At 41.8% G+C, this 23,857-nt stretch overlaps 1 protein-coding gene across 4 annotated transcripts in view; it reads left to right on the forward strand.

Annotated features, from left to right (window-relative positions):
• The window catches only part of FHL2 (four and a half LIM domains 2), a 134,270-nt gene that overhangs the window by 16,495 nt on the left and 93,918 nt on the right, over positions 1-23,857 (forward strand). The window contains exon 1 of one of the 4 annotated variants that reach the window (XM_073664745.1): positions 2,305-2,532. The exons of 1 other annotated variant lie outside the window; for it this stretch is intronic. The gene's annotated coding sequence lies outside the window, so the exon portion shown is untranslated. Of the gene's footprint in view, positions 1-2,304; positions 2,694-23,857 lie in introns of those variants that run through there. 2 more of the 4 variants (XM_073664746.1, XM_073664747.1) reach the window with 2 other exon arrangements.

Here is a 23,857-nt window from a genome sequence, read left to right on the forward strand (position 1 = left end):
TCCATTCTCCCCGCTACCTGTGAAATGTTCCCCGTGCCATTGGCTGCAACACAACCCCAAAGCATGATTGATCCACCCCCAATGTTTAATGGATAGCGAGATGTTCTTTTACTGAAATTCTCTGCCCTTTTTTCTCCACACATACCTTTGATCATTGTAGCCAAATAGTCCTATTTTAACCTCATCGGTCCACAGGACTTGTTTCCAGAGTGAATCAGGCTTGTTTAGATGTTATTTTGCATACTTCTGATGCATGAGGATGCAGGAGAGGTTTTGTTCTGATGACTCTTCCATGAAGGTCATATTTGTGCAAGTGTCCCTGAACAGTAAAACAATGTACCACAACTCCAGAGTCTGCTAAATCTTTCTAAAGGTCTTTTGCAGTCAAGTGGAGCGTATCGTTTGCCTATCGAGCAATCCTACGACCAGCACTCACTGAAATTTTGGTTGGTCTTCTAGACCTTATCTTGACCTCCACTGGTCCTGTTAACTGCCATTTCTTAATTACATTTCGAACTGAGGGAAGAGCAACTTGAAAACGCTTTGCTATCTTCTAATAGTCTTCTCCTGCTTTGTGGGCTTCCACCATTTTCATTTTCTGAGTGCTAGGCAGCTGCTTAGAGGAACCCATGGCTACTGCTTTTTGACACAAGGTTAGAAGAGGCTGGGTTTTTATAAAGCTGGGAAATTTGCATCACCGAGCCTTTCCTAATGATGACAGTGAACAAGCCATAAGCCTAACAGGCTAATTAAGGTCTGAAACCTTGGTTAAAGTTAACTGAGCACACAAATCTCCAAGGGTGCCCAAACTTTTGCATCTCCCCATTTTTCTTTTTGTAATTTTTAAAATGTAAAAAAAGACAATATATATTTTTTAATTTGCCTAAAATACAAAAGAAATGTGTCATCGTTAACTTTCGACCTTTTAGAGATCATTTCATCTTCAACTTGCTTAACTGTTCATAATAACAGTAATTTTGACCAGGGGTGCTCAAACTTTTAGATACCACAAGCGGTATGTACACGATATGTGTCACAGGCAGTTTTAATTATAGCAGGGTCTTACCTTCCCATACACATGCAGACATTAGTCTCTAAGAGAGGAAACACATTGGTAGGTTCCTGGAAATGAGAAACACCTTATCGTGGCTACCAGGTACACATGAATTGGCCAATTTATGAGCTAATATTTCTCAATTATTTCTATTGTCCTGAGCATTAGTGCTGTTCAAATTTCACATATTTCATGTTTGCATACTTAGCGCTACAGAGTGCTACTTTACTTGGTAGTTATATATGGAGGTGGCTGCTCTTAGTAGGCACCTGTACACACCAGTTTTCTGTTTTGGTGACGGTCAGTTTTTTCGTTTATATAATAGAAACACGTCACCACTTCTGTATTTATCACTCACTCCTGGTTTTGGTTTACAAATACTGAGGTAAAAAACTGACCAAATACTGAACATGTGCACATGGCCTTAGTCTTGACATGTCTCCACCAAGAAGGAGATCAGAAATGTGTAACATTTCATGCTTCACTATATTCCCTTCGTTTCATCCTAAGTCATTTTTCAGGTTTGGGTGGAGATATATTTTTTTAATCAATATTAACTACAACACATTCCCTTGTAAGAAAATGTGGGGTCACGGTGACATTAGCCGGGAATGGAGTGTTTCTGAGAGAACGATCCAGATGTTTGCTCCGTAATTACTCCTGACCTCATCCTACCTAACAGCAATGGGGCTCATGTATCAATAGTGTTTTTGTACTACACATTCTTTATCATTATGGGTTTGTCCTGTCTGTGACATACTTTAACGGATGTCAGACAAGAAAGATTGTAGGACAGGTCTGGGCTTTTGACTCTCAAAGTGTGTCACTAATTATGCTGTGGAAATTACTTATTTGATTACATACTATATTAAGTATGGCGCATCATCTAGGTGCCTTTTTACATTGATGTATGAGCCCTATGATACATTTAAGATCCTGTTTTATCATTTTCTTTGGATGTAGTAAAAATAAAACATTATTCCGATGCTGCCGTCACCTCCATGACTAATGTACGATTGTAATAGACGGATGACTGACAGGTACTTGTGCGTCTGGCTGCGGACCTGGCGGCTAATGTGGTTGTGCGCGAACGATCTGTCCTGATTTTGAGGGGATATTTCATCCTGAGTTATTTGATGAAGTAGGTTAGAGGGGGGAAGAGTCGGTTTGATTGCAGGAAACATTCCAACAAAGACATTTATCTGTAAAATGAAAAAAAGCCACAACCTCTGGAAAACAGAAAGTGTTGGATGCCAGCTGCTGAGTAAAATAGTGCGAGAGTGGGATGCGTTTGTCTCCTTATATGGTAAAATGATATGAGGGGTTTCACTGCTGTGAAGGCACACAATCTGGATCCTGCGGTGTCAGTGCTCCAGCTGTGCAGCTGCCTAACAGCACCGCTGCTGCCACTGGATGTGTGACTTCCTCCAAGCCCCTGCCCCTGGGAGGAAGAGAGAGCACTCGCTGGCTGCTGCTTTGTAAGTACAGGCTACTTTCTTTTGTTAGAAATAGCTCTGCTTGTTGGCCAGGGGTTAGCATGCTGGCTGATGGAGGAAATACTTAGGAGCCAGGAGGTGAGAGATGTAGGCAGCATCTATGTACTGCTGTCACGTGTGCTGTGTGCCTTCTCTAATGAATGGTAATGCTACGGAAAATAGACAACTCAATGTATCTATCATTATTTTAGACTATATTAACACAGTTTTTTTTCATTTAATACAGTTTTTATTTCTGCAATATGTCTTTTTTTATCTATTTTAACATAACAGTCAATAGTTTGGTCGAGAAAACATTGGATAAAAATGGAACAATGGATGATATGATATCCATTATTTTATGACTGCAATGTAAACAAACTGTACTATTTATATGAATGAACAATGCAAATTAAAATATTTGGAAAGTGAAATTTTTTTTTATGATGGATGGGTAAAATAGGACGACATAATGCACTTGACGCAGAGAATTCCTATAAACTAATGATGGGTGTAATTTTACATAAATGCTTAAAAGAATATTAATTGCTATATTTAGTAAGTGATATCTCGTTTTTATATGTTTTATTGATACATTATTTTGCAAAAAATCCCTGCATGTGAATTAAAGCATAAATTATTGCAAGCTTTTTAAAGGAATCTGGCATTAGATTCATGCTGCCATGAATTAGACACTGGCTGCGTTTTTGCAGCCAGGTATGTTTTAAGGTATATACGCATGTTGAATATTTGCAGCAGATTTTTTGCAGCAGGAAAAACACTGCCTAAAATATGCACATTTTTAACGTATTTTTACTTGCGTTCGTTCCCGAGTCATTTGAATGAATGAAAAGCGCTGCAAAAACATTGAAAAGAATTTATATGCTGCAAATTTGAGAAAACGCCTTGATGGTTGAAACCTGCAAGGAAAAAATAAACAGCATATGCATGAGATTTCAGAAATCTCATTCACTTTTCTGGTACTGTAAAACTCTGCCTTTTTTTCTGAATCAAAAATGCACAGAAAAAAATGCAGAAAAAATGTAGCATATGAACATGCTCTTACTTTGAAACACTGCAGAGTTTTAAAAAAAAAACTCTTTGGAAAGTTGGCAGAGGACTATGTTTCTCGGATGACCAATCCAAGGCAGGTCCTCAGTGGCTTCTGCTCCCTCAACTCCACCTAGACTTAATGCTGACTCTCATTGTCAAGGGAGAGACCAACCAGTCTAGGTGAATGGGTAGAAGAGAAGCTGTTGGGGACCTGCTAGCCTTAGGGTTCATTCACACATCAGTTCTTCTCGCACGAACCCTATCCTTTTCTTTTCATTCATACCTATGATGTTCTATGGGGCTGTGCACATGTCTGATTTTTTTTCCTTGGACCGTGTTGTCCACAGAGAATATCAGAGATAGGTCCAATTTTGATCTGAGTGTCTGATCACAATCTGCAATGAAAGTCTATGGGTCCGTGAAAAAATCTGCACTCAGACGACATGTCAGAAAAGAGTAGGTGGAGAAATAATTTTTTCTTTCCAAGTAGGAGAAAAACAGATGACACATGGACCACACACTGGCCAAACTCTGATCAAAGTTTGGTTAGAATATTGTATGTAGTATTTCTCGTACATGAAAAATACTGATGTCTGAATAAGCCCTAAAATTTGCACTGCTAAAAAAGTGCATCAAATGTCTGATTCCTGCGGCCCATGGTTTGGACAGCATGAATCTGCTGTCAGATTACCTTTAATGATAAAATCAATTTATGATAAACTACTAATGGATTTAAAATATAGTACTATAGAAAAAATTATGCCGTGTGCTATTGATGCCAGGTAATGCACATGAATGTAAGAGTTTTATATATTCCAAACACTGATAGACAAGCAATAAATTTTACTATATTTTTGTATTGTATTGGTGCATTTTAATAATTAAAATGTATAAATACACTATCGATATCAAGCTTATTAAGTTTTTTCGATATCAAGTTTTGCTTGTGACTGCTGCTGTCTTTATTTTTTCCGAATTTAGCAAAATGTCACACAATGTTTTATATGTAGGTGTACTACTGTCTACTGTTGTTTTCTCACTTGTTACTCCACCCTACTAGATTGGGAATTGTGATTTTTCTGCGGAAATGTTTGTAAAAAAAAACCACAGTGTGGTAACATTTCTTGACACCACAAACTGGTGCAACTGCATGATAAACTCCCCCCATTGAATAGATGATGCTCTGGATAACATTGTCCACCAATGCTCAATGCATTACCTGCTCCTACCTATTCTTTGCTCTCATTTGTACAATTACAGGTAAGAGAGCATTAATGCAGGAAAGCAGTAAATAGTTTGCCCTTAAAATATGAAGCAAAAATGTAGTAATTTTGTAGTTAGAAATTGATAGTTTTACTTTTGCCCAAAATGTTTCCCTTAAGCATTTGTTCTAGTGAATGGGGGCCTGGGAACCAAATAAACCACTGATCACGGCCATAGACCTAGTCATGTAGTAACATATGCACAATTTCTACATTTCTACAAGTATATATATATATATATATGTGTAAAGTGACCAGTTACGCTAAAACAATTTATATAAATCCTGACCCATTTATGGTACAAAATCTTGCCTCCTTGGTGATCTATTGAGGTAATTAATAAAATATCTGATGGTCTAAGACAGAGGTCTCCAACCTTTCTGACCTTGAGAGCTACATTCAGTTATAAAAGAGGGTTGCGAGCCACATTCAGCTCTGAGAGGGGGTCACAAGCCACATTCAGCTCTGAGAGGTGGTCACAAGCCACATTCAGCTCGGAGAGGGGGTCGCGAGCCACATTCAGCTCGGAGAGGGGGTCGCGAGCCACATTCAGTTCGGAGAGGGGGTCGCGAGCCACATTCAGCTCGGAGAGGGGGTCGCGAGCCACATTCAGCTCGGAGAGGGGGTCGCGAGCCACATTCAGCTCGGAGAGGGGGTCGCGAGCCACATTCAGCTCGGAGAGGGGGTCGCGAGCCACATTCAGCTCGGAGAGGGGGTCGCGAGCCACATTCAGCTCGGAGAGGGGGTCGCGAGCCACATTCAGCTCGGAGAGGGGGTCGCGAGCCACATTTAGCTCGGAGAGGGGGTCGCGAGCCACATTCAGCTCGGAGAGGGGGTCGCGAGCCACATTCAGCTCAGAGAGAGGGTCGCAAGCCACATTCAGCTATGAAAGAGGGACGTCAGCCACATTCAGCTCTGAGAGATAGTCGCGAGGCACATCCAGCTCCTGCCCCACTCACAGTAGTGACACCCAGAGCCACCTATTACCAAGGCTTTTCCACTGAAATCACACCAAGGCAGTATGCCAAGCTCCAGGGTTTCCTATCTTACCCCCATTCAGATCTGCTCCTGTGTTCTTCTGTGCAGGGCTACACACAATAGTCATCTTCTAGAGATCTGCTGTTAATAGCTGTTTGCTACACCTGGTGCTAATGCACTAAACTGTCAGACAGCCGCGAGCCACACATCAAGGGCCCGTGAGCCACATGTGGTTCTTGAGCGGCAGCTTGAAGACCCTTGGTCTAGGATATAAAAGTCGTTCCTCTTACAGATTAGGGCTTGGGTATATAAAGGATTGTGCACACAGTTGTCTTTTGATCAGACAGACTGCTCACTAAAGGGAACTGCAGGAACAGATTTTCCGTAAGTGAAGTTTTAAAGTTGCATGGCGAGGAACAGTTTATGCACATACATTTTTCCCATTCTTCACAAGATCATAAGTTGGTGACATCTTGGAGCATATGGAAACTATAGAGACACTGCAGCAATTTCGGATGGGGAGGTACTGTAGTATGCACAAAATGGGAACTGTGATTTCTCCTGATGGGGCTCTGGGATATGGAACTAATGTGTGCACTCTTGCTTTAATTAACAGTGGACATTTGGGCTCATATTAGTTGGGGTAATATGATTGCTGTTCATGAGAGCATTGTGGCAAGTACACATGTGAGGGCAATATAATTGATTCTAATAAGTGCCCTGTGTTGTGAAATCATGTGGGGGCACTCATAGGATGTGCTAGCGGCTACTTTGGCGGCACTATGGTAAACAATTTGGTGGCACTCTTTTGGAAAAAAACTAATTTTTGCCTGTTCAGTGGTCAAAGGATGCTTGTCAAGCCCTTGCCAGAAAAGCATTTTAGAATATTAGGATAATAAACTAAAATGTGGCATCCCTGTATGTGATTAATCAATTAATTATATCAAATATGATATTAATAACAATGTACTGAAAATCTGTGTTCTGCAATATTATTTTTCTGTTCAATAGTATCACTTATCATCCTTAAAGGGGTATTCTAAAGTTATTAAATTGCTTTAAATAGTTATCCAGCATGAAAACAAGCAAGTTTGTATTTGACTTGCTTTTTCTATCTGCTGTCATTCTCCTGCAATGACAGCTTTTATTTTTCATAGTGTGCAGCAGGCTTCCATAGAGCTGGAACACTAGTATCTGCCCAGACCTTGCAGAGTGTGCACAGTAGTTACATTCCAGGAGGGTGTTGACTGCAGTTAGCATCCCAGTTAGCTCTCTCCAGCCCATTGATTTATATACTGCTCTCCTCCCTTCACCTCCCTCTGAGCTCCTGATGAGCTGCTTTTTTGAATCCTGTAGATTCACGATTCCTGGCCACCAACATCATGGCTCTCACTGTCTGGAGCTGTGTGCTTGCTCAGATGCTCTGTTATCTCTATATGTAAATACGGTGATAGCAGTGTATATTCCAGAATAAACCTCTGATCGCTGAATGTGTTACAACAGAAATTGTGCTGAGCTTTATAATTCTAACACTAATAACAAATACTACTATAGCTCTGCTATTCACCAAAACTGTTGCTCAAAGCAGAGTGTCCGCCCCACCGGAAACCATGAAGTGAAACAGACTGGAAAGCTGTGTGTTGCTCAAGAGGCAACTTGAGAATAACCTTTTAGCGACTATATTTCAACAATTATGTTGGGAGCCTGATTTTGTGGCATTTACTAATATATAAAATTTTAATGTTCTGCTCGACCTACATAAGTTGTATAGCCCTCCTAACCGTCTGCGCAGAGGTCTTAACCACAGAGTGGCTGTGTTAGAACCCTCCTGTTAGTTTTTTCCATCTTGTGTTTTGCGGTCACGTGACCACCTGCCTATATATTCCAGCTCCGCCCTTCTGGGTTTGCTGGACTTCAGTGTTGTTTGACTGTATTGCTAGCCTCGTGCTTTCTCTGTCAGTTTGCTTGGTCCTCTGGGACCTCTAGTACTTTTTGTCAGTTTGTCTTTTGTGTTCTACAACAATTTCTGTTTAGGAGGTGTCCCATTTTTGTCCCAGTCCTTAGTTCTTTTAGGGACCCCTCCCTTAATTCTATAGGTCTTCGTTCAGACTAGCCGAGGACGAAGTCGGGTCTGTTCACTAGGAACAGGCAGCCCACTACATCGTAGGGATTCAGCTTAGTCTTACTGTAGGGACAGCTTTCCCCTATCTTTCCTTAGTTCTTGTTGCAGATCATAACAGGCTGCTGGTGGAGGAGCAAGTGACCAGTCCTGTCCATCAGCTTCTTCCGATTGAAAAACACTGTGCATGGAAAAGCTGTTTGTCAATTAGAGGAGACTGATGCCGGAGGAGAACCTGTAATATTTATACATTAGTAAATGTCTTAAAATCATTTCCCAATGTCACACATTTGTAAAATTAAAAATAAAGTGGCTAACCCTTTTAAGGACACCGACTTTTAACTCTTAGTAAGCAGGTTCCAGTTGTTAAGGTAGCTACTATAGTCGGTGGAGCTATTTGGTGTCTGTTGTGGGGAATATAGAAAACGTTTTATGTATTATGGATTTTCATCTTCCTTGTGTGTTAGACAGGTAATGCTGTTGTGTGTATGTAACTGGATACATGGTTTATAACCTCTGCTAGAGCAACAAGGAATACTTAAAGGGAACCTGGTACTCGATTCATGATACCCAAACCACAGGCAGCATGAATTGGGACCTGGTTTAGCGATTGCAGCCAGGTAAGTTTTGCTCAGAAATGCTATGGTATTTCAGAGAGAACATAGTTTGAAATGCTGGCCAAAGACTATAGGAACAAAACTGGCCATTACAGCCTCGCCACCGGCTGGCCTCTCCTCATAGGGAGAAATTGGTCAATCAACTGGAGCGTGGAAGGGAGAAACTTGACGGGGGGCTGCATGGGACTAGTCAGGTATCTCCCTATAATCCCCCACCAGCTATTCAGACTACGCTTTCTCTGAAACACTGCAGTGCATAGCCTGTTTGCAATTGTGAAGCCAGTCTCGGATTCATTCTGCCCATGGTTCCCTTTAATACGTAATGTCATTATCTCCAGAACACTTTAAAGCACAGGCCAAAAATACGCTTATGTGATTATATTTAACCAGATTATTAGAGGCTACATACATTTTGTATTTCATTTAATTATATCGTTCTGCTGAATAAATAGACATAGTGCAAGCAAGAGAGTCATGAATAATGTCTTGTGCCAGAAAACCTGGGGAACAGTTTACAAATTAATATCTGGAACCCAAATATCCTCAGGCATCCTACTACTTGGTGTAAGGACGGCTGTGAGTCTTTCCTACAAGTGTAAAGAGATTAAAAAAAAAATCAAAAATTTATTCCGGTCTGATTCTTGTTTGTATAACCTACTAAATACCAAGTACTACCTGGTACCAATCTCTGCAGCTTTTCTAATAGAAAATTAGGTGGCGGACTATTTATATAAATAGGATATAAGCATTGATGTCTTGGATCTGAAATACTACAAAGCTTGCATTGTACAGCCATACCTTGGGCTGTGGAATGCAGTCGTCATGTGACAGTCCATAAAATCATAGCTCGGGCATAGTCAGTCCCACAGTGTATGCCAGTGAAGCAATCTAAACTATGGATTCAAACGAGCCAACATCCTTACTTTTCCCAAATTATTTCATTAACTACATTCTGCGTGACAGAAATCCAGATTCAGCAAGCTTAGCACTTTTTCCTACATCACCAGTGTACTATTTCCAAAGCAAACAGTGCAGTTACTCAGTTATGTCACAGGATTTGCAGTTATTGTTACCTCCAGAAACACATTCCTTAGTCTCGTCTTCAAGTGGTTACGGGGGTTGTTTTGGTTTCCAGTTCAAACTTTCCCTTTGAACTGGATATGGATTTCTTAATTTTCACACTGTGCAATGTTTACTGCTCCTCTGTGTTCACAGTTACCATTTGTTAGTACTGTATGCCTAATTTTCAGGGTTCTCTAATTTTTTTGTACTTAAAATGGTAATTGTAATACTAATGTTGGCTTATGTAATATGTTCATTAGGGTTCGCTCACAAGAGTGTATAACACGGCTGAGTGCTATCCGATGTTTTATCAGATAGCACTCGGCCCAATCTTACACTATGGGCAAGTGCATCCGATAGCCGGATCACGCGCACCCATACAAGTCTATGGGTGCATGTGAAATATCGGACTGCACTCAGATTTCATCCGAGGGCAGTCCGATGGAACGCGCACAAAGACAATGGGGAAGAAGGAGAAATTAAGTTCTCCATCTTCTCCACACCTGTGCTGTGATTCTCTCATTCGAGAGAATCGGATCACATGACACTCGGCTCCCAATGAGAGAATCTATGGTAGTCCGAGTGAGCCCTTAATGGTACAAGAGCCGACAACTGTGCAGAAATACTTTGGCGCGGAATTCATGCTTCCCCCCGCAAATTATTCAGTGGGATCACAGCGCAGCTGTATAATTTACCTGTAATTGTTCCATTGCAAGTATTTACAGCCCTTAATGTTCCCACCCACTACAATATTCCATTCATGGAGTCCACACAGTATGATGCCTCCCAATGCAGAATGACACCCCACAACGCACTCTCAACACATTATGATAACTCCACAGTATCCTCAATACAATATGATGCCCACACCACACCCCCACTACAGTATGATTCCCCTTTGCAGTATGATATCCCCATAGTGTCCCTAATACAATATGGTGCCCCCAAAACAGTATACTACCAGTTTGCTTCAAATTCAATATGATGCCCCCATTGCCACCAACATAGTATGATGCCCTCACAGTGCCCCCCAATACAGTATGCTCTCCACACTTTGCACCTAAAACAGCATGCTGTCCCCAAAGTACACCCAATTCACTAGATGCCCCCACAGTGTTCCCAATAAGTATGATACCCCCTCACAATGTCTTAATTTCAGTAGACACCCTGTCCTATTAAGGCATATAATCGAGAGTGGTCAGCCACTTGGAACCCATTGCTAGGAGGCAGAAGAGAAAGTTGCAAACGGACAGCCAAATGAGGCTTTTTTTTTCTAGATTTAAAAAAAACAAAAAAAAAAACATGGACAGACATTTTACGCTAGAAAGCTATCATTGATCAAAAGTATGATAAATAATATATGTCTACAGCTCACAAGTATTATATGGACACTTTAGCAGCATTTACTGTGATGTGGAAAATGAAGATAAATACAATCACCATAATCTTCACAAGCTGCTACAAATTAAAGAAAAAATGGACAATTAATATGTATAAGGTCCTCGTGATGAATCCTCCTGTAAGAAAACACTTGCATGATCATTTATGTTTTGGGGGAATCAGGAGAGAGCATTCAGTTGACTGTTATTTAGCGTGTATGGGCTCCCGCTTGGTCATGGGCTGTTTCTGGTATTGCAGCTCAACCTCATTCAAGTGACAGTAAAGACCTTTCTATACATTGTAAAATAACCAATTGTCCTCCTGCTTTATCCACATATTTATTCTTAAAGATCTGTTTTCACTTTCCTTTCACCAATGTCATTTATAGGCACCCATGTGTTTCTCGAGGGCTGAAGAGTGAATTGAACATGCAAATCATTTTCAAAGAGTCTTTGAATAATGACAACCACCGCTGCTAATAAGTTAAACATTATAAAGCTTTCCTGACACTCTGTTATGAGTTCACTTTAAACATTTATATCTTTACACAGTATTTGCTGAGCTCTGCCATGCTAATTTTCCATAGATATATTTATATATAATAGAGACTAACTATTAATATGTCATTTAGTGCAGAATAACCTTTTAACTGATTCTAATGAATACATTTCAGCAAATAAAATAACTAAATGGTAAAGTCCATTTTATAGCTCATAATTAATGAACGATGATCGCTTCAGTGTTTAGACTCATAAGTGGAATATTCGCAAAGATATTCCCTGTGACTATTAGAATATTAATGGCAGAAATAGACCACATGGTCCTCCTAAATATAAAGAACTTGACCAGCATTCAATAATGTTACTTTATTGGTTCCTCTACAATACATGGTTTCTATGTATTGGTGTCACCAAAAACATTATTGGATACTGACCATGTTCTTATTAGGGCTCATTCAGACCTCTTTATTAATGACCTTGGGGATGTGATTGAGAGTAAAGTGTCAGTTTTTGCTGACGATACCAAACTATGTAGGATATTAAAATCTGATCTTGACATTACGATATTGCAGAACGATCTGGATAAGATGACTGAATGGGCAAACACTTGGCAGATGAGGTTTAATGTAGATAAATGTAGAGTAATGCACCTAGGACGGAGTAATCCTATTGCTGCATATACAATAAATGGGTGTATACTCGGGACTACAGAACAGGAGAAGGACTTGGGTATTCTGGTTACAAGTAAGCTGAGCAGCAGTACTCAATGTCAAGCAGCAGCCGCAAAAGCAACAAGATTTTAGGATGTATAAAAAGAGAAATAAAATCCCACGATCCCAAGATATTGTTACCTCTTTATAAATCACTGGTGAGGCCACATCTGGACTATGTGATCCAGTTTTGGGCTCCACATTTTAAAAAGGATATTCAGAAGTTAGAGTCAGTTCAATGGTGGGCAACTAGATTATTACAAGGGATGGAAGGCCTCTCATATGATGAGAGGTTGAAAAAGTTGAGTTTGTTTAGCTTAGAAAAACGATGCCTCAGACATTTACATGTATAAATATACAGTTATGTGTGATCAGTATAAAGGACTGGCACCTGACTTATTCCTTCCAAACACCATACTAAGGACCAGGGGGCACTCTTTAATGGTGTCAGAAAGGTTATTCTGGCACCTAAACAGGAAAAGGTTCTTTACAGTAAGAGCAGTTGGACTGTGGAATGCCCAACCACAAGAGGTAGAAATGGCAGGCACTATAACAGCTTTCAAAAAAGGGCTGGATGATTTCCTAAATACACATAACATTGTGGGCTATAGTTAAATTAGACAAAATGTTACACTTATAGTAGTACATTTAATACGGTAATAGTAATTAAATAACTAGTATCATAATTAGGATTGATCCAGGGTTCCTGGACTGATCATCTTTTTTCGGGGTCAAGAAGGAATTTTTCCCCGTGATGCAAATTGTCTGAATGTGTCCTGGGGTTTTGTCTTCTTCTGGATCAACAGATTTAGGCATAGGGATTTTAGAAATACCATTATTATAATCATAAGAGTATTACAAAAAATAAAACGAATTAAAAAAATTATAAACAGGTTAATTTGTAATTGTAATACTGCAGCAATAATACAAATGGTAATAATACATTTGTGAGGCCTAGTCCCAGTAAGTTAGTAAGTTAGTGTAGTGTTAGTGTAGGTAGTACAATTGGGGGATAAGGGTTGAACTTTATGGACCTAGGTCTTTATTCAACCTACGTTACTATGTTACTATGTCCGTACAAATCGGTCCAAGATCAGACTGCTGCTCCAGCTGCTTACCCACACTATAGTGGGGAAGAAACTGAAAAGGCTGAAGGAAATTAACAGTGTCTTCCGGGCACTGCCAAGGAGAAGCGGAGTCCAGACGTGCGTCAAGGTGGTGATTTTACTCATACAATGTGTTTTGGAGTTGGCTCAACCTTTTCTGCATCTGAAAAGAGTTATCTGAAAATAAAATGACCACCTTGACGCACGTCTGGACTCCTCTTCTCCTTGGCAGCTCCTGGAAGATGCCACTCATAGAGTTAGTGTGAATCAATTTGCAGGGCCCAGTCCAGTGGCCAAGTCAGTAATCTGTGACTGTTGGACGGGAGCCCTAAGAACTGCCTCCTACATGAAGGTATGCCCGACTCCTCTTTTAATTAATTGGCCTGGCATGACGGCATCATTGCAGTGTGAAACACATGTTACAGGCTGGCTAGTAAAAATAGGAGCTATACATGCCATCAAGTTGCCATCCAGTGGCCACAGATTACTGACATGGCTGCAGGACAGGATCCTGTAAATCTATTCGCACCAACTCTGGAGTCTTAAATACCGTTTGGCGCTGTTCCTGATTTCTTAACACAGCTGCAGCAGTAATGTCATTACTACATCAAGTGCTCACTGCAACCAATCACTAGGCCAGCAACTTTACCATACGTGGCCCACGAATAAGATTTATCAATTATATATGTGAGAGTAAATAAATGTATGATCGCTTGGGGACAAGTTTGGACCACACTGATCACTAAAACTTGGTCAGTTCCCCTCTGTGTCAATGGGACCGTGGCCAGCCATGTGGACTCCTGTTCCTTTCAAAGTCTATGGGACTGACAGAGATTGTTAAGTGTACTCTGCTATCTTTATCAGTCCCATAGACAATGAATAGAGAGGTAGTACACATGCGTGACCATGGCTCCATTAAAATTGTGGACATAAGACCCTCACTCTTGCAATTAGTGAAGCTTCCAGTAGTGAGGCCCCAGAAATCATACATTTATCATCAATCCTGTTAATAGGTGACACATGTTTCTATTGGGCCAATCTCTCTTTAGGCAACTTTGATTATGTTTCCCTTTCTTTTCTTTCCTCCAAGCTATACAAATTATGTTTCTAAAAGGGAATCTGTCAGCAGGTTTTTATTAATCTGAGAGCACCATTATGTAGCAACTGGGAGCCTGATTTCATTGATGTCTCCCTTACTGAGCTGTGTTTTGTTGCTTCAATAAAATCAGTGTTTTATCAGCAGGAGATTATCACTAGTTGACAAGCTGTCTCATGCCTCCTAGTTCTTCCCTGCCCCAAACACTGAATTAGCAGCTCTCTGTCAATATACAGTGTATACAGTAAGCTGCTAAACAATAGTGAGAACTGGGTTATAAACAGCTCAGCATTTTGAGGTCTGCTAGATCTGCAGCAGAGAAAATGGTGATTCCATCACAACTGTTGCACCCAGTAAACTAAGTGATACATTGGTGTAATCAGGGTCTCTGTCCCTACATCATGTTGCTGTCAGATTACATAGAAAAACCGGCTGACATTCCCTTTAATAAGCAGTGATCCTAACAGTGCAACTGTCTTTCCTGATACATTTTGTAGCTTGGACATGTTCTGTTAAGTCAGTGTCTTTCTTTAGGTGATTTCTCCAGAACTGAACACAATATTCCAGATGTGGTATCACAAAAACTTTACACAGTGGGGTCAAAATCTCCCTTTCTACTGGCTATACCTCTAGACGTGCAGCCTAGCCTCCATCAATATAACATAACTTCAGACTTCACACCTTTATATGGAGATACAATTCCTGGATGACTTGCAGTATCCCTGATGTTTACAGTAAAGGATTTCATGTTTCATACATAATCAATGAGTTGTGATTGCAGGTGCACAGTGATTATTATAGTAAGTGATGCTCAAGCAGCGTGAACGCCATGCACATATACAGTTAGGTCCAGAAATATTTTGACAGTGACCAAATCTTTGTGATTGCCACTTTTTTATTTCAAATGAAACAATTGAGATGCAATTGAAGTGTAGACTTTCAAGTTTAATTAAAGGGGTTGAAAAAATATACTGTGAAACATTTAGGAATTGCAACCATTTCTCTACATAGTAACGTAGTAACGTAGGTTGAATAAAGACCTAGGTCCATCCAGTTCTACCTTTCTCCCCCAATTGTACTCCCTACACTAACACTACACAAACATGCTAACTTACTGGGACTAGGCCTCACAAATATATTATTACCATTTTTATTATTGCTGCACTATTACAATTAAAAATGAACCCGTTTATAATTTCTTGATTAGTTTTATATTTTGTATTTCTCTTGTGATTCTAATAATGGCATTACTAAAATCCCTATGCCTAAATCTGATGATCCAGAACAAGGCAAAAACCCCAGGACACATTCAGTCAATTTGCATCACGGGGAAAAATTCCTTCTTGACCCCGAGAAAAGGCGATCAGTCCTAGAACCCTGGATCAAACCTAATTATGATACTAGTTATGTAATTACGATTATCGTATTAAATGTACTACTATAGGTGTAACATTTTGTCTAATTTAACTGTAACCCACAATGTTACCTGTATCGAAGAAATCATCCAGCCCTTTTTTGAAAGCTGTTATAGTGTCTGCCATTAGAAAAAAGAGGATCCAGCACCTTCAGTCCGGAAAAAAAAAAAATTTTTTTTAAAAAAAACAACAACATTTATTGAAAAGCTTGATTTAAAAATTCATGATAAAAAGCGCTATTTGTCAGGAGCATGCAACTGATGTGTTTCGAACACTGGGTTCTTAGTACTAGGACTAGGTGCATTACTCTACATTTATCTACATTAAACCTCATCTGCCGAGTGTTTGCCCATTCAGTCATCTTATCCAGATCATTCTGCAATATTGTAATGTCAAGATCAGATTTTAATATCCTACATAGTTTGGTGTCATCAGCAAAAACTGACACTTTACTCTCAATCCCATCCCCAGGGTCATTAATAAAGAGGTTAAAAAGAATCGGGCCTAGCACAGATCCCTACGACACCCCACTGCTGACTATGTCCCATTTAGAGAACGTACCATTTATGACGACTCTTTGTTTCCTATCATGTAGCCAATTCCTTACCCATGTACATATAGTTCCCCCAAGTCCTTGCTTCTGTAGCTTCAGTATAAGGCTGCTATGTAGTACAGTATCAAATGCCTTTTCAAAGTCCAGATAAATCACATCAGCCGCATTATCAATATCCAGATTTGCACTTACCTCTTCATAGAACCCCAACAGAACCCCAACATGTTGGTTATTTTTCATGAATCCGTGCTGATTATCATTTATTATATTATTCTCTGTGATATAACTCTGTAGGTCATCTCTTATGATGCCCTCAAAAACTTTGCACACTACTGATGTCAAACTTACTGGACAGTAGTTACCTGGATCCACCTTCTTACCTTTCTTAAATATCGGTACCACATCGGCTATCCTCCAATCCTGTGGCAAAGAGAGTCTGAGTACTTGAGATACAGCGGTTTGTCAATTACTGAGCTCAATTCCCTCAGTATCCGTGGATGAATACGATCTAGGCCAGTGGATTTGTAAATGTTTAATTTGCTCAGATGCAGGTGTAATTCTCTTTGTGCTAAACTAATTATATCAGGTGGCAAACTTTGATTTTTGCCCTGTTGAAAGATCCCTGGAACAAACTGTTTGTTGGTGAACATGGATGAAAAGTGTCTGTTTAATATCTCAGCCTTTTCTTTGTCCTCTATAAATATCTTTTTATTATCATCTTTTAAGGGGCCTAAACCATCTGATTTTTTCTTTTTGGCATTGATGTATGTATAATTTTTTGGGGGATTTATTTTAATGACCTTGGAGATTTGTTGCTCTGTAGACAATTTTGCTAGCTTGATATCTTTTTTACATTTCTTCTTTGGGTCTTTATACTCCTGAAATGCTATTTCTGTATTCTCGACCTTCAAGATTTTGAATGTCCTTTGTTTTTGTCTTAGTAAACTTTGTACTATCTTTATTTATCCTTAATGGTTTATTTTTATTCCTGGACATTTTATTACCAGAGGGTAATTTTCTACAGGATTCTAGTAGTATTTCCTTAAACATGGCCAATTTACATTCGGTATCCCCAGTTACCATGATATGGTCCCAGTCTACTTGATTAAGCTCTTCCCTTAATTTGGTGAAATCAGCTTTCCTAAAGTTCCAGGTTTTTGCATTTCCTTTTTGAAATGTTTTATTGAATATTACATTGAAACTTACCATATTATGGTCGCTGTTTCCCAAATGCTCCCGGACCTGTAGATCTGAAATTGTATCTGGTCTATTTGACAGAACCAGATCCAGCAGATTATCTCCCCTGGTTAGTTTATCTACCAGCTGAGAGAGGTAATTGTACTGAACTGTGGATAAGAACTTGCAGCTTTTAGCAAAACTGGAAGATTCTATGTCCCATTGAATATCTGAATAGTTAAAATCCCCCATAATAAGAACCCTATTATTATTAGCTGCATTTTTAATTTGCTTCAGCATTTCGTCCTTTACCAGTTCAGCTATATTAGGAGGCTTGGATATACCTACAGGAGACTACACCACAAAAATGTATTTTAATAAAATAGTAATTTATTTATTAGTTATGAGATTAAAATCAACTAAAGGAGTAAAAGCAACAGGTGCAAAAAACAAGGCAGGGGACAGATAATAATAGATACCACGATGCTGGTTGCAACAATACAATGTATAACAGTATTACACTAGAGCTATATAAATATAAGAAAAAGAATACATATGTTACGAAATTGATCCAAAAAGAAAGGGGGAAAGGAAACAATTTGCCTGCACAAAATGGTGACTACAGTAAGTACATATAACCCCTGGTCAGGTATCATAAGTATATTACATAGATGGAAAGATGTATTAAAATGGCAGTGCCTCACTAGATAGGTACTATGTATATAGTCCACAGTGTGACATAGATGAGTAGCTGATAGAGACACCGATAGGGGTCAGTAGGCTGATGTCAAATAGAAAATGCTCTTTTGTTACATATGTGTTCTTTTTCTTATATTTATATAGCTCTAGTGTAATATTGTCGTACATTGTATTGTTGCAACTAGCATTGTGATATATACTATCTGTCCCCTGCCTTGTTTTTTTCCACCTGTTGCTTTTATTCCTTATTTGATTTTAATATCATAACCAATAAATAAATTACTATTTTATTAGAATACATTTTTGTTGTGTAGTCTAATGTAGGTATATTCTGTTATGCATGGTTAAACAAGAGTCTCTAATATGCATCTTTTTTGTTTGAATTAATTATATTAGGAGGCTTATAACAAACTCCAATTAGCAGTTTTCCATTATTGCCATCCCCATATACATTAACCCAGAATGACTCTACATTGTCGCAGCTCTCCCCAATGTTGTAGTTAAGCACAGGTTTTAAGTTGGATCTGGCAAAAATACACACCCCTCCATCTTTTTTGTCTTTCCTGTCCTTTCTAAAAGTCGTATATCCTTTCACGTTTGTCACCCAGTCATGGCTTTCATCCAACTAGGTTTCCGTAATACCCACGACTTCATATTCCGTGACTGACATAAGTTCACTCATTTTGTTTGCGAGACTTGCATTTGCCAGCAAACATTTCATACAATTAGCACATTTATTACTCCTACTCAGCTCCCTACTTTCCTTGCGTATCCCAGGCCTCCCTAGATCCTCTATAACCCCTGCTGTCCCACTCTCTGTCTACTCTATCTATACCCTTATTAGCACGAATACCCTCCCTCCCTCCAGATCCTAGTTTAAAAGCTCCTCCATCTGTCTGACCAATTTTTCCCCCAGCAAAGCTGCACCCTCCCCATTGAGATGCAGCCTGTCCCTACCGTAGAGCCTGTAGCCGACAGCTACTTGAACCCAAACCCTTCCTTCCTGCATCAATTTCTAAGCCACTTATTTGTCTCCCTAAGCTCTCGCTGTCTTTCTAATGACGCACGTGGTACCGGCAGTATTTCTGAAAATACCACCTTGTAATCATTTTTAAGGACCTTCCACCTCCCTGTAACTTTGTCATTAGTAGCGATGTGTACCATGCCATAGGGTTTTCCCCAGCCCCACCCAGCAATCTGTCTATCCGATCCGCAATATGTCGAACCCGAGCACCCGGCAGACAGCACACTGTTCGGCATTCACGGTCTCGGCGGCAGATGACCCTGTCTGTCCGCCTAATTATAGAGTCCCCTAACACCAACATCTGTCTCATCTTTGCTGCACTCCTATCTCCCTCCTTCCTACAGCAGTTGTTTTCCTGGTTGCCAGGAGCAATGTTCTGCTGCTGTGATCCCAGACCTGGGCTTGCAATCCTAATATTAGCCAAACAGGCATATTTACTAGGTTGTGTCAGATCAGGACTAGGCTCCCTGGCACTTTTCCCCCTACCCCTTCTTCTAACTGTTACCCAGGTACCTGACTCGCCCAGGGGGGTTGGGGATTACTCGGTTACCCGGGCCTTTAGCCTTAAGGATGTCGCAGTGGTCGGCTCCCTGGCCCGTACCCTGGGGTCACTGTTTAAAAGCGTTGATAGATGTTTATTTTTATGAAAGTTCGTGACGCCACCTGTGGCTTCTGGTGAGAATCACCAGCGCTGCGCAGTCCACTGAGGCTGATGATAAGGCAGCTCGATGGTATAGCTCCCCACAAGTGGAGCTAGGCCTCAGAAAAGCATATGAAGGGGGATGCAGGACAGGCGAGACCCAGCCGGGTCAGAGCAAGAACAGGGACAGACACGATAGTCACTTCAGTACCTTTTACTGATGGAAATTCAGGCATGTCCCGGAGTACTGTAGGGTGAAGGGTGCATGTCAGGATCCTCCCCAATGAGCGGGTGTAGGGCCTCCTGTTACTTGCCTCTGCGTAGTAAGTTTCTGACCTGCCTGGAGCTAGGCCTAACTTTGTCTCTGTCCTGCGCTGGCTGACCTTGTGGTAGGGCCTTTTCTTGGGGTACACGCTCCTCAGATTGCGGGGCCTATGTGTCTCCCGGCTCTGTTACGTATCAGCATTTAGCGATCCTGGGACTTGTAGTTCTCCAGGGATTCCGGTTATGCCTTACTGGGTCGTAGAGATCCCGGTAAGCTTTGGACCCGGTGTCCGGTTACTGCTTCAGGGTGAGCTAGTTAAGCTCCTTTGCCCCCTATGTACTAACTCTCCACTCGCCTTCGGCCTACTCGGGCCCTCACTAGGCTACTGACACTAACGGCAGCTTGCTGCGCTTCACCGACCTTATGGCGCCGGCACACCTAAAGCTCACTATTCTGAGCTCCCTGAATCTAGCTGGCAGGAGCCTCGTGCTCCACTGCTGAACTATTAGCTAAGTTCTCTAAACTAGACTGAGCTCCACTGCAGACTGACCTGCTTCAATGTCTCACTCTGCAGGAACTAAACTGCCTGGCTCCACCTTCCCTATTTATCTCCCTAACGGGCTCCCTCTGCTGGTCTGAGGTGGAAGGTGGAGATGTGTGAATGTTTATGGGGGCCTCTTGTGGAGGAATCCATCAATGCACTCTTCTAGGATCTGTGATACCAAGCGCAGCTGGGTGTCATATTCCCCCCTAGCAAAGCTCAGCACTCCCGGGCTGAAGTACATTTTATAAAACAATAAGAACAATAAGAACAATCTTCCCTTTATGGGAGGCACCAACCTTAAACGTTACATAACATTATAAACAAATACAAAGTGTCCTCGGAATTCAAGTCTCTTGTGGTGAGGTCCCCAGACAGGATGTCCATCTCACAGGGTAGAGTACTTGGTGGTTTGAGGGACCTGTCCCAAACCCTCAAAGTAGGCCCTGGGGTGGCTGCAGGGCATGAAGATACCGAGTTGGACCTCCAATAGAGCCACTCCAGACAGGTTTTCCTTCTGAGGTCACCTAAAAGGGGCACTCCAGGAAGCGTAATTATATACAAAAGCAGTTTTTGGGCTGCACATAGTCCTCAGCCACGAAGTTCTTAGATGAACAATAAAGGAAGTCATTAAGTAAAACACAAAGTAATATACATATGCATGAAAATACACAATAATTCAGTACAATAATACACAATACCCCAGGGGTAACTATTTACACTTGTCAGAGTTTAACTATTTTACTCAGTGTATCTGACAGGGGGTTTACCTCGCGTGCTACGTGTTGATCTGCGTAGTGCGGTGGTCTGTGGGGTATCAGAGTCTGTATTTTCAGTTACCCTACCAGTTCTACGTGTAACCAAGTTGTAAAACTGCCTTAACCTCTCGGACTGGCAAGTTCACCATTGGCTGGGCCCTCTTGCTCTGCTCCTACCGGGGATCCTTTGTCCGGGGATACTTCTTGAGCTGGCTCTTCTGCAGCACTTACAGGTTCAACTTGCTGTGGAGGGTTTTCTGGCTGTTCGTAGAATTGGAGTGTTGGAATGATTACTGCACCTCCTATTTGAGGCCAATCTGCCGGGAAATCTCCTAGGTCAGTGTGTATCACTGCTTCTTCAGGTTCTTCCGGGATTGTGAGAGGCACTTCTTCCTGGGGTTTCAGTAAGTCTGGACACAACTTTAGGTGGTCCCTGGACACTGTTGCAGTCGTCCTTCCTCCGTCTCGACGGTCTTCTTGTTATCAAATCTTAACGGTAACAGTGTAGGGTTCTTTTTCCCACTGGTCATCAAGTTTGTGGTTTCTTCTTTTCCTTTTCAATACTGTTTCACCAGGTGTGAAGGGTTCTGCGGGCGCGTTTTTGTTGTAGTGCGCCTCCTGCTTTTCTCTCACCCGAGTGAGACTGTCCTCGACACAGGCTTGTACTCTTCTGTACTGCTCTTGTCTGGTCGTGTCCCAGTCCTCAGTGGTCATATCAGCTTCAGGCTCAACAACACCAAGCTCCAGATCCATGGGCAGCTTTCCTGGCCTTGCCCGCATGAGGTATGCCGGAGTGCAATTGGTGGAACTTACTGGTATATGATTGTACAGATCCACTAGGTCAGGTAGTAGGTCTGGCCACTGATTTCTCTCCTCAAGTGGTATGGTCTTTAGCAAGTCGATGATGATGTTGTTCATCTTTTCGCAGAGACCGTTGGTTTGTGGGTGGTACGGTGTAGTTCTTCTTACACCCATAGAGATGCAGAACTCCTTGAACAACTCAGCCTCAAAGGCCGGGCCTTGGTCCGTCAGCACCTGCTCAGGGTAACCATGGGGTCTACAGAAATATGCTTGGAACATCTTTGCTGCTGTCTCTGCCATCAGGTCATTGACGGGGGCGACCACCAGAAAACGTGAGTAGTGATCCACCATGGTCAGAGCGTAGGAGTACCCTGACCTGCTGGGGGACAGCTCGACATGGTCCAGGGCCACGATCTCCAGGGGTCGAGTCGTCATGATGGGTTTCAGGGGTGCCTTTTGGCTGCTGTAGTCTTTTCTTCTAAGGCCACAGGGTCCACAGTCCTGGCACCACCTCTCAATGGAGCTGCGCATTCCTACCCAGTAGAATCGACACTTCAGCAGGGTCTCTAGTTTTTTCCATCCAAAGTGCCCCGCATGATCGTGGTAGGCTTCTAATACCATTTGGATGTCTGTCTTAGGGACCACTATCTGCCATACCATCTCATGGGTTTTTGGATTGACGTACCTCCGGCACAGCTTCTCACGGTAGATAAACAGCCGGCTTCTCTCGTTCCACAGCTGCTTTGCTTGGAGAGACGCTTCCTTCTCCAGGGAGGCACCTTCTTGGGTTATCAGCTCCTTGATGCGGCTGACAATCGGGTCGCTGTCCTGGGTCTCCTTCCAGCTGTGGTGAGGCAGGGGGTTTAACGTCTTTTCACGCTGCCTCCTGGAGGCTCGTTGCTCGTGGATCATCACATTCCGGTGAAAGGCAGGTATCTCTATCTCTTCCAGGTCATCCACTTCTTCTTCCCTGTCTGACTGGTGAGGCATCCTGGACAGGGCATCGGCGTTGGCGTTTTTGCGGCCCGCCCGGTATTTAATTGTAAATTGGTAGTTTGACAGCCGAGCCATCCATCGTTGTTCCAGTGCTCCCAACTTAGCTGTTTCAAGATGGGTCAAGGGGTTGTTATCAGTGAAGGCAGTGAACTTGCTGGAGGCCAGATAGTGCTTGAACCTTTCAGTGATGGCCCAGACCAAGGCCAGGAACTCTAACTTAAAGCTGCTATAGTTCTCCGGGTTCCTCTCAGTCGGGCAGAGCTTCCTGCTTGCGTATGCGATCACTTTCTCTTGGCCATTCTGCTTCCGACTTAAGACAGCGCCCAGACCTTCGTTGCTGGCATCTGTATACAGCAGGAACGGTTGGCTGTAGTCAGGGTAGGCTAGGATCTCATCGCCTGTCAGGGTCTCCTTCATCTCCTGAAACGACTCGGCTTGCTCCTTACCCCAGTGGAATGGGGGATTTCTGCCTTTGGGGGACAGCCCTACCAGGAGGTCTTGCAGAGGAGCTGCTTTCTTGGTGTAATCTTTTACAAACCTCCGGTAGTATCCTACTAGTCCCAAAAACTGACGCACC

Source organism: Phyllobates terribilis, unplaced genomic scaffold (assembly GCF_046119375.1).
Source record: "Phyllobates terribilis strain yellow unplaced genomic scaffold, ASM4611937v1 Scaffold_2__4_contigs__length_985480577, whole genome shotgun sequence".
Classification (NCBI taxonomy): domain Eukaryota; kingdom Metazoa; phylum Chordata; class Amphibia; order Anura; family Dendrobatidae; genus Phyllobates; species Phyllobates terribilis.